Source organism: Peromyscus californicus, unplaced genomic scaffold (genome assembly GCF_007827085.1).
Source record: "Peromyscus californicus insignis strain IS unplaced genomic scaffold, ASM782708v3 Scaffold_13__1_contigs__length_99412109, whole genome shotgun sequence".
NCBI lineage: Eukaryota > Metazoa > Chordata > Mammalia > Rodentia > Cricetidae > Peromyscus > Peromyscus californicus.
In genome coordinates, this window is record NW_026294424.1 from 80,583,086 (window position 1) to 80,595,428 (window position 12,343).

At 35.9% G+C, this 12,343-nt stretch overlaps 1 protein-coding gene across 1 annotated transcript in view; it reads right to left on the reverse strand.

Moving 5' to 3' along the window:
* LOC128108577 (sulfotransferase 1 family member D1) overlaps window positions 1–2,709 on the reverse strand; it is a 30,775-nt gene extending 28,066 nt beyond the window's left edge. Inside the window, exons 1-2 of the mRNA XM_052735312.1 lie at window positions 2,643–2,709; window positions 2,281–2,365 (exon numbers count right to left, since the gene is read on the reverse strand). The gene's annotated coding sequence lies outside the window, so the exon portion shown is untranslated. The remainder of the gene's footprint in view (window positions 1–2,280; window positions 2,366–2,642) is intronic.
* Window positions 2,710–12,343: the final 9,634 nt, after the last annotated feature.

Genomic DNA, 12,343 nt, shown 5'->3' on the forward strand with positions numbered 1-12,343 from the left:
GATATTTTTATTCAGGTACCACTAATCTAAGGGTCTCAGTGATTTTCTTAGTTGGGGTTGATGTTGCTGTGATAAAGCACCAGGACCAAAAGCGACTTAAAGAGCAAAAGATTTATTTTATCTTGTAGCCTGTAGTCTACCACCGAAGGGAGTTAGGGTGGGTGTTCAGGGCAGGAACCTGGAGACAGAAACTAATGCAGAGAATAGAGAGAAGTCTGCTTATTGGCTTGCTCCTTGTGGCTTGTACAGGCTGCTAAGAGTTCTCAGGACCACCAGTCCAAGGGTGGCACAGCCTACAAGATGAGCCATCAATCAAAATGCACCACAGATTGACCCATAGTCGGGTCCACTGTTTTCTTAATTGAAGTTCTTCACAGGTAAGTCTACTTGGTCATGTTGACAAAACCACCGGCAGAGTGAAGTCCACTACTTTCTTTAAGGAGAATCTCAAGAAGGCCAGTTGTTCATGGCTACTTACAAGTTCATGTTAAACATTTACCATGATTTAGAGCTATAAATATACCCAAAATTGAAAATCAAACAGAATTGGTTTCAATCTCTTTGTTTCAGTTTTCCTTTTAACTGCATCAGGGAGGGAAACACAGTGTAAGTTTCGGTAGGTAGACAGACGCTTACAGTCATCACATGGATGTTTAATAATTAAATGAACTATAAGTAAATATAATTGACATTTCCATGACATATATTCAGAAAAGTTGATGTGTTGATAATTAGTTTATAATTACTTGAGAATTATCCAGATTGAAAAAATCTGGAAATTCCAAACTGCCCAGTCTCCTCTGCCTGAAATTTATGACAGTCTAATAATTCTGCATTTAATTCTTTGCCCAGAATTAAGTAAAATGATATACATGACTGCAAGTAATAAAACTGGTCTTTGATTTCTCAGAGAAAGAGAGAACTGCCCTGTGCAAACACTTGTGTTTGCAACAGTCTGAAACACATAGATTTTAATGAGGCACAAGACCTCGCCATTTTGTTCAAGACTTTTGAAAGCAACTTCTAAGCAACATTTGAATTTAGTTGCAAAGGCTCTTTTTGAATTATCTGTGTCAGTTTTTAAGAAACAAGACTAAGTTGCTCTTACTTTCAAAGAACAAAGATAAATTTGTTAAAAATCCCTGGGAGAATGGGACCAGGGAGAAGGTTCAGTGGTTAAAAATACTTGTTGCTCTTGCACAGGACTCAGGTTCACTGCCTAGCACCCATGGGGTAGCTCATAAGTATCTGTACTGCTATTCCAGGGGATCCAATGCCATCTTCTGGCCATCAGGTGCATGCTTGGTACACAGACATATATGTAGACAAAAATCACTATATATATTAAATAAATAAATTACATATATAATTCATATATGTGTACATACAGTTGGCTATAATAAAATGATAGAAAGCTTATGAAGATGAAAAAAGATATGAGCCTTTTAAAAATTACATAAAAAAATCTTTGGTATCTGGAAATGTAGATATTACAAGACAGTACTAAATGACTTTAAAATAATATTATCCTATCATTTGATGTTAAGTTGGAGATGCAGTGATTAAAATTTCATGGTAGCTAATAAATGCCAGTAGCGGACATATTTAAATTCCATGAAAAATAAGAATGCAATTTCAGACAATTATCAGAAAACTGGTTTCAAATTTTGAAATGTATAAATTTTTATATGACTGAGGAAAACAATTTTACCGTCATTCGAAAAATGGCAGTTGTGAAACATTTACCCACAGCCCCAAAGTTTATTATTATTAACTCCAAAACATACATTGATTTACTATACTTGCTTTACTTTCTCGTATTTTTGTTTTAAAATGCATCTAACCTCTTACGTTTATTCAAACAATAAACATTCCCATGACTACATTACATGTCTCTTCATCTACCAGAAAGATTTTGTTTTATGTGAACTTGTTACCATAGTGCTTTGGTATTAGACTGAAGCCAAGGAGAAAGAAAGTAGTAAAAAGAACATTCTAACTTAAGAATTCTTCCAGTGACAGCAGCGGGGAGGGGCACTTAAAATCAAATATGAATATTCTTTAGAAAATGACAAATCTCCAGAAATTTAAGAACAATTACCACAGTGGCTTTTTATTGTATAACATAATAAACTATACATAAAACATCAAATAGCCAAGATATTCTAGAAAAGCAACATGAATTAGCTATCAGTGGCAAATGTGCTTGACTAATATTGGCACAGTTCTTCATTGTGGAGAGATGGGAGAATCTCACAGAAACAAGCTCACTTTGATTACCTTTGCCTCACTCTTGTACTTATGGTTCCCGATCACAGATTATAGGACACAGTCTCTGAATATTCCCCTGTAATGAACAGAAATACTGAAGAGAAGAAAAGTAATATTTAATGTTACTGTAGTTTATACCTTTAATATTACTTTCATCTTTACAAACCTAAAACTTAGTAGACTAAGTCAATAAATCTTTAAATATTAATCTTTTGTTCTTACTGGTAAGAAATCCAGAATCAAAGATTTGAAAATCTTTTCCTATCTTGTGGTTAAAAACACAAATACGAGAATGATTTGAGTTTTAGTTTCTTGTTTCGCAGTTCTAGAATGTACTGTTATTCAAATGATGAACTTTATAAATTACTCACCAGGTACTCGCTATGAAGAACTGGAGGTCGAGACTGTGTTTTTAGAGACACTATTTAATAGAAACCTCCTTCTCTGAGTTGTTTTGAATAGTGAAGCCTGAATACTAATGAATTACTTAAAGCTGTGTACTACACTTTACAAAGCCAGTTGCTGTTTTATGTGTAAAAAGCTCAAGAGAGCTTTGGATGTTGGTTAAAATAGTAGGTAGAATAAAATACAATAAAAGAATATATCTATTCTGAACTTACTGCTCTAAAATAGTTGGGATCAACAGTGAAAGCCCTTTGTTTTTGCTGTCAAAGCTCCTGGTTGGGAAAGAAAAGTAAACTACAGAGGCTGCTGGAAGGCTCCACAACCCTAGGAGTCAATCACAGGAACTGTGGCTGAGCTCCACAACAGCAAAGGCAAGAGCATGTTTCCTGTAAGGGAGAAAGAAGAGAGGAAATGTGACCAAGAAAACACCAAGCAAATTCTACTCCTTAAATGGTGCTGTACCAGCCCAAGACAAGTCGAAATATCTACCACCACTTCACACCTGCAATTGGTAACAATGTCAACATCCAAATAAAAGTAGCCAGAGAGTCTTTCAATTTCTCACATTGCCAAAATGCGTGCTAGGATGTGCTTCCTGCTTCTGTTCCTAAGTTTCATATCTGATTGCTGATGTGACAGAATAAGTTGACATTGAAGCCTCCCATTTTGCAATATATGGAGGATATAACTATTTTTTTTATTCTCCTATGTGAATATCTCAAGCACACATGCTGTTTGTTTCAGATGAAAGATCTTGACTGGAGATTTTTATTTCAGTCTGTTTCAGGGACGAAGTCCAGCACAGTCCAAATGGCATGTTTCTATGGGAAACAGTCACAGCATGGCAAAGCACCCAGAGGCTGTTAAACATTTGAAAAGATCAGTGCAATAAACAAAGAAAAAAGATTCCTAGATTGCCTCTGTATGTCTTGTAGCCTGCAAGTGATTGGTAGCCTTTAAACATGCTCCCATGTTTCCCTACTACAGGAGACTGAAGATTTTTGTTCTAGTAAAATTGTATTATGGAATTATTGCTTACAATCATAGGACAAAGTTGAAACAAATGTGTGTATACATATACATGTACATATGTATGTATGTATAAACAGAGAAATTAGAAGACAGATCATATCCTGTTCTTTTCACTGAAGTTCAGACCACTAAGCTTGGTCTCCTGAAAATGAACCAGGGAATTCAACAACAATCAACTTGATTTCACATTCCTTTTTGCTTCCTCTCTGCTGCCAAGTAGAAACTGAAGGTACCAGGACACTGGCAGTATAATCCATAAACATTATCCTCCCAGTCCAAGAACCAACATGGAGAAAAGAGGTCTTAAGTAAGTATACTGAAAAAAGCCAACACAGTACCTTAGAGGATTTTCAGAGGTGTTACTTTCATTAATTCTAGTTACAATTGTTATTTTTAAGCTATTGCCAAATTGACTGCTGAAAATCGTTTAAGATGTTTTATAGAAATAAATATATAATAAATAATTCCTAGGGAAAAAATTTATGGATTGGTGGAATCTATATCTATGGTGTGTGGCTGTAAATACATTTGGAACACATAAACAAATACCACTATATAGACAGTGTATGGACAAAAGTGAAAAAAATATGACTTTCATTATACATGACACAAAAATTATGGGTTTGGAGAAGGATGTGATCTGAGTGGATTTTATCAATATTACTCAGGCTCTGGCAATACTAGACCTAAAAAGAAAGTATATATACCCCATTTCTTTTAATCATCCATTATATATATATATATATATATATATATGCAATTTTAAAGTGTGAATTTTGGTTTTACTAGGGACAGGCATCTCGAATAAGTTAAATCTTAATAATGTTAGAGGCCTTATGGAAAGCATCCATGTGATAAATTCAGCATCTCTACAGGAAGTACATGAAAGGAAATAAAAAAGACAGTGTTCTAGGTATGGCAGAAGGTTAAGAGCGACATTCAGAAGCACTAGAACTTTTGAGAGCCTACCTATTCTTGAAGGACATCAACACAGCCAATGACTCAGATTATAAAGGCCTGCAGAGCAGTAGGAATAGACATAGGAGTTGAGTCTATAAATATTACCAAATAGTTCTATCACAAAAAGTCAGGAATCAAGTGACTCCACAAAGTAAACTGCACATGGAATAACTATGTGTTTTTGTAGATGTAAGAAAGCTGAGATCTTTAGATTCATCGGCAGAAATGACTAGCAGATCTTTCTGAAGTCTTCATTAAGAACAATCACTAAGCTTGGCATGCTGGAGCATGCCTTTAATCCCAGCACTTGGGAGGCAGAAGCAGGCAGAGCTCCAGTCCAGCCTGGTCCAGAGATTGAGCTCCAGGTCAGTCAGAACTACACAGAGAAACTCTGTCTCAAAAACAAACAAACAAACAAACAAACAAACAAAAATCACTAATGGAGACTGTTTTAAATTTAGTATTTTACCTATGAGTAGTTTTCATCAATATGTACATTAGAAATTCCCTTCCTTCAATACAACTTCAGTCTTACATTTGAGATTTAGGACAAAATGATTGAATATTTCAGTTAAAATAAAAGCTTGATATTTTAAAAGATAATACAAATGATAGAAATATCAGGTTATTTGAAGCATATTTAGAGGCTTCTAGAACTGGCTATTATTAAAGGTGAGTGTATATGACTTGATAGTCAGAGATTCGCCTCACCCCTTTATTGATTCATCAATTATTTTAGAACTTGGTATGCAAGGCTATTATTCTATGTGCTTGACTTATGTCAGTGAGTAAGAGTCAGTTGCATTCAAACATGGAGTTTAATTTTATTTGATGTGAAGACAAACTGAAAATAAATATTACATCCTTCACCACTTGATCAAGCTACAATCTGACTGACACTTATTTTGCTGTCACAGTTTGAATCTTTGCAAATGGCTACTATTTTCTAGTGAGATGTACTTAGTCCCTGCAAATACATCGCCACACAATAGTGAGTAAGGTACTACAGAATGATCAGCCCTAAAAGGAGTAGATATCACTCATCCTCCCTTCCAGGTTCAGGGATCATTGGGAGCTGAATGGAATGTAAAAGGCCAGAGGTAGTTGGTGAGTACAAGGAAGCATTGAATTCTTCACAAAGAAGGGGGGTGGCAAATATGAACTCATAGATATTATGACAATATGCATAAACCTCCCACAAGTCTGAGCCAGGCCAAATTCTAGCATGGAGAGGGAGTTGGGCACATGACACCATTCTGAGACCTGGAGACATGGCAATTGTTAGCTGCTGGGAGAATGGGGTGCAATTATCTCTAAGAGTGTAGCCCCAGCAAGCAGACCATGCTCCAGTGGAAGAGCACACATTAAAGAATATTCTAGGCACCACAAATTGGTCTTGAAGAGTCTCAAAAGGAAATAAAATGTTGCAAAGTTGGAGGTGGTAAGGAAGAGAAGAGGATCTGGGTTGAATTGGTGGACTGGTGGAGGCAGCTGAGTATGATCTAAACATGTAAGAAACTCTCAAACATAGTGTCTGTTCTGTTCTCTGACCCCCAGATAAGTTTATTGGGGTGCACAATATATCAATCACAGATATATTTTATATATTTATTCATATCCACATATATATTATAATGTCATATAACACATTATAGCACACAATACTTCTGCCTCAGGGTTCTAACTTAATCTTATCCCAGAACTCAAGAGCCTGAGACAAATGGATCATGAGATTTGTCATACAGCATTGGCTACATAGCAAGACTCTGCTTCAAATTGAAATGAACACCAAAATCTGTTATTTTTTTTTTTTTTTTTCTGGTAATCAAGAGAGATTTATTTTGGGGGTAACTTACAGCCAAAAGGGGTTGGTTACAGGATCTGGGAGAGATGAAGGTACCATTCAGCGGAGAACTCTTAGCATTCAGGAGGCAGAGATTCACCTTGGATCTCTCTGAGTTCAAAGCCACACTGGAAACAGCCAGGTATTGTGACACACACCTTTAATTCCAAGAAGTAAGGGCAGGAAGCAGAAAGGTATATAAGGCATGAGGACCAGGAACTAGAGTCTCTTTAAGCTTTTGGCTTTTAGCAGCTGTTCAGCTGAGATCCATTCGGATGAGGACAGACAGGCTTCCAGTTTGAGAAAACAGGATCAGCTGAGGAATTGGCGAGGTGAGGTTAGCTGTGGCTTGTTCTGTTTCTCTGATCTTTCAGCATTAACCCCGATATCTGGCTCCTGGGTTTGTTTTTATTAATAAGACCTTCTAACAATTCATGCTACATATACCCATCTACCTATTTGTTTTTGAGATGTATATATATTAGAATGCCGTGATGGATGTTAGCACCATAAAATCTTGTTGATAAACTTCCATAGCCATTGATTGATATTTCTGAAAGTAATAAAGTATTTGTTATTGGGAAAAAAAAAAAAAATAAAAAAAAAAAAAAAAAAAAAAAAAAAAAAAAAGAAACTCTCAAACAATTACTATGAGCTAAAAAAAAGATGTGATCCACCGCCATCTGGCCTGCTTTATTCATAAATGGCTTATGTTTATAACTGTATTACTCAACTAGTGCTTTATTGGGAAATCACCTGTTTGTGATATTTTGATTGTGTACTGACAAATAAAGCTTGACTGGAGTCAGAGGTCAGAGATAGCATCGAGCTGACCAAACTTAAACCATAGAGGTTTGGAAAACTATAGACAGATCGGAAATAGGAAGTAGTAAGACAAGGCTGAGAAGATCTCAGCCCTTTTGGAAGAAGGGACGGTGAGATAGGAGGTGACTGGTGGCTGCTCCCCTGCTTCTCTGATCTTTCAGGTTCTTACTCCAATATCTCATTCCTGGTTTTTTATTGACAAAGAAAAGTTAGGTAAGGCTTCATCTGGCGACCAGCATTAGGGCGTTGCTAGAACACACGAGAGTGCATCCAGCCAGCACAGTTTCTCTGTGGTCCAGAGGAGGCTGCTGCCTTCTCAGGCATGGACTATTGATCTGCTGCTGCCCTCCCAGATCAGTTCTGCTTGGCAGGCATGGACCCTGGGGCAGGTTTTGGTTCCACCACCTTCTGAGTTTGCGCTGTGTTGCTCTCCATCCTCCCAAGCCCAGCGCAGGAGAGCACTAGAGAAAAACCTAGTACAGCCTGCAACAGCCCTCTCAAACCACTTTGGCTCAGTGGGGACAAATGCTGGACCGGAGTCTGGTGTTGGCTTGGGTGTGCTGAGGCAGCTGCCTTGGTGCCACACCTGTTCCACCTGCTGGTCAAACATCATCGCTACACCTGAATACCTTTGCACCACCCAACCTTCTGAGGATCATCATGACAACTGGTAAGACACTTGGGAACTTTTAAGTGGTAAACTTGGCTATGAAAGAAAGAAAGAAAGAAAGAAAGAAAGAAAGAAAGAAAGAAAGAAAGAAAGAAAGGAAGGAAGGAAGGAAGGAAGGAAGGAAGGAAGGAAGGAAGGAAGGAAGGAAGGAAGGAAGGAAGGAAGAGAAAAGAAAGATTGATTTGTATATAATTTATATGGATGATATGTTACTAGCTTGTTTAAATATAGATACCTTAGAGAAAATGTTTGAAGAAGTAAAGAAAAATTTTCCTTGTTGAGTATTACAAATTGCTCCTGAAAAAAAAATATAAAGAGGAGATTCTAATAATTACCTAGAATATAAAATAGGTTTACAAAAAATTCAACCACAGAACATATAAATCAGTAGAGATCAATTATGAATTCCTAATGATTTTCAAAAATTGCTGGGAGACTTTAAGTGTCTATGGCCCACAATCGAATTAAAAGCTCAAGAACTAAGTAATTTATTTCAAACCTTACAAGGTGATAAGGACTTAAATAGTCCAAGAATTATCATCTGAGGCTGAAAGAGAATTGACTTTGGTAGAACAGAGTTAAAAAATTAAAGACCTATGTAGAAAAGTTTTCTGTTGATTTGATTCTGAAAGGAAAATTAAGATTTAATGAATTAGCAGGAATAGAGCCAGCAGAAACTGTAGGACCTTTTACTAATGCTGAAATTTTCTCATTATAGATAAAAAAAATGAACATTGGCAAAGAGCTTGTAATAATTTTTTGGGAAAGATTAGCAACAAATATCCCAAAAGAAAGAGAATTCAGTTTATAAAGTGAACTAATTGGATCCTTCCTGACATTGTATGGGGAACACCAATTTCTGGAGCCCCTATATTCTATACTGATGCAAACAAATCAGGAAAGAAAGGTTATAAGTCAGGAAATTTAAGTAAAGCAGCTCAAAGCCCTTATGATTCTGCTCAAAAGTCAGAATTATATGCTATTCTCATAGTATTATTAGATTTTCCAGAACCTGTTAATAAAGTTACTGACTCTCAATATGCAGAAAAAGTTGTTTTACATATTGAAATGAAACTGATGAACTTATTCCAGATGATTCAGAATTGACTTTGTTATTTATTCAATTACAAGAAAAAGTCAGAAATAGATATCATCCCTTATATATAACACATATGAGATCCCATATGGGTCTGCCAGGCCCTCTAGCACAAGGTAATGATGAAATTGATCAACTATTGCTAGCAAATGTGCTAGAAGCCTCAGAATATCATAAGAAACACCATGCTAATAGCAGCAATTTGAAAAAAGATTTTTCCATTACTTGGCAACAAGTCAAGGAACTTTTAAGGAAATGTCCTACTTGTCCCTTGGATAACCAAACTCTACTACCTGCAGGAAGTAACCCAAGGCATACTCAAAGAAATGAGATTTGGCAAATAGATGTGTTTCATTTTGCAGAGTTCAGAAAATTAAAATATGTACACCATACCATAGATACATATTCAAGATTTCATTGGGCAACTGCTTTGGTTATAAGAAGACTGATTCTGCAATTACACATTTATTAGAAGTTATGGCCATCATGGGAATACCTGTACAAATTAAGACTGACAGTGTGCCAGCATATGTCTCTAGTAAAATGAAACAGTTTTTTACATAATACAACATAAAGCATACTACATGTATGCTACATGTTCCTATTGGCCAAGCAGATATAGAAAGACCAAAAAGAACTGTAAAAGATATGCTTAATAAATAGGAAGGGGTAATAAAGACCTCCAGAGATAGACTGCACAATGCTTTATTAACTTTAAATTTTCTAAATGCTAATGAGAAAGGAACAACAGCTGCAGAGAGACATTGGATAGTAGAAAAAAAACTGTTGAATTAAATCAGCCTGTATACATTAAAGATATGTTGACCTCAGAATGGAAACCAGGATATGTGCTACATTGGGGAAGAGGTTTTGCCTTTGTTTCCACGGGAGAAGAAAAACTATGTATATCATCAAAATAGATAAAGATTAGATTCAAACAAGAGAGACCTCTTTATTAAAAGAGGCAATAGTTCATCAAACAGTATGACCATTCAATCTAAACTAACTTACAAATGCTTTTCATTTGATTGGATATAACTTGCCACAAGGGAAACTCCAAAGTTATGGTTGGGCATGGGTTTTTGTTTTTGTCTTTCCAGGAGAATGAAGACATCCAGCTAAGGAATCTGAAGACCTTTGGACAAGTGAGACATCTGAAGAAAAATGACGAATCATCCAGAGAAAATATCCCAAGTAAAAGAGTAAATTTAACCTATTGATATATCACATTTCCAAAAGGAAAATTTTCATCAATCTTCCCAAATGTTTGTTTCTGCTGTTCCTTATAGACATAAAATGCAAATAGTTTTTTTTGTAGCTGGGTTTGGAGTTGGAGCATGGCTCTCTCCTTTTCTAAACCCAAGCATGATTGTTAAAGGAAAATCCAAAATCTCTGTCTCATGTCAGAAGAGCCACCTGATAATGGACCAGAAGAAAAAACAAAATTAAGGGACTATTCTATTGCCACTAATTTCATAATTCTTTGGTTTTATTTTAACTCTTTATAACTTTTCTTAAGGTATAAATATTATCTAAAATTTTATAAAATCAATATATATATATATATATATATTAAACTTTTATCACAATATTAATGGTTCCTATAGAGTACTAACTAATTCTAGAAAAAGACTTCATCTGTCTTCCTGTATAGGATTTTGGGTTTGAGTCTCTAACCACATAACTAGGAATTAAGATTTTGTACTCTTAATGTACATCACAAATATTATGGTCCTTTATCATCTTTGAGATATGCTGCATAAGACATTTAAAATGTTTAAGTTTTTCTGCAATGAACCATGACCATGCCTAACAGTGACCTTGGAAGTCTCCAAAAGGAGGATGGGGCCCCACAATAATAGTTTCCGCCCTGGATAAGCAGGCAACATCACAGAAAGATCAGCTTTGGACAAGAAACTCCTCAGGACAATTTCAAGGTGGCTAGCTGAGATGGTCCAGTCTTACAGACTACTCTAGCCAGGACATGAGATAAGCCCTGCACTTTCCCATTACACAGACACCGGACAACAAATGATACAGCTAGCTCTCCTAGGACTTGACAATCGTCACATTTTCTCCAGGGTCCCCCTAAAGATGCCATTGCCCCTAGACAACAGGAAGTAATTTTAACAACACGATGGCCCACATTCCCAAGAGGTATGGTGGTAGGTTTTTGGTCATTCAGTGGGTTAGGACATTTGTCACTGTTTAGGGGCGTTGGTTACAAGTTGTTATTGGCAATGGTCAGGAAAAAAGCTGAGCAAAGATTAGATTCAAGGATCTTATTCTGAAAAGAAAAAGGGGATATAAAGAATTGATAGGATAAAAGGGTAGATTACTGAATCTACTTTTAAACCAAAAACGTAATTGCTAGTCTTAAATATTTTAATTGGTATGGGTTTTTGTATATGATACAAATTTCAAGTTATTTTTGTTATACTGTTCATATGTTTCTACTCTTGTTTAAGGTATTTTTGTATATTAATACAAATTTAATGTTATTTTTGTTAGAATCTACTGTACATATGTTTCTACTGTTTTTCAAGGTATTGTACCTATACAACTCATTTAAGAATGTAATGTAATTTCTAGTCCTTGAAAGTTATTATTACAAACTATTTAGAATAATAAAGAAATGCAGGCTGATAGTCATCTATTACAATCAAAGTTGTAGTCATGTTAGGTACATTTTCAAGGTCAAAAAAGATATATTTTAGATAGACAGGTGATCTCCAATCACTTCAGAGATCTACAAAATATGGTATTTAAGATGTTTTAATAACATAAGATTTTTTTATGACATTGAGACACGTCTGCTCCTGGTGGTACCAATCTACTTCAGAGAGATGATAGTCACTGAAGAAACTCCATATAGAGTTTTCTTTCTTTGTGGCAAAACTTAGCCACTGACCAAGAAGGTGCCCTTGCCTCAACTGCTGACAGTATACTGCTGTGGTATGTCTTTCTGTATGCTGTGAATATGTGTTGCTATCATAGATTGATAAACAAAGCTATTTGGCCAATGGCAAGTCAGAATAAGGTTAGGTAATACACTCAAACTGAAGATGGAGATGGAGAAATGGGGAGTCAGAGCACATGCTGCAAGTCACTCAAGAAGCAAGATGTGAAAGAACTAGTAAGCCATGGGCCATTGGTGATTAATAGATATATTAATACATAGATTAATAGAAATGGGTTAATTTAAGTATAAGAGCTAGCTAGTAATAAGCCTGAGCCATCA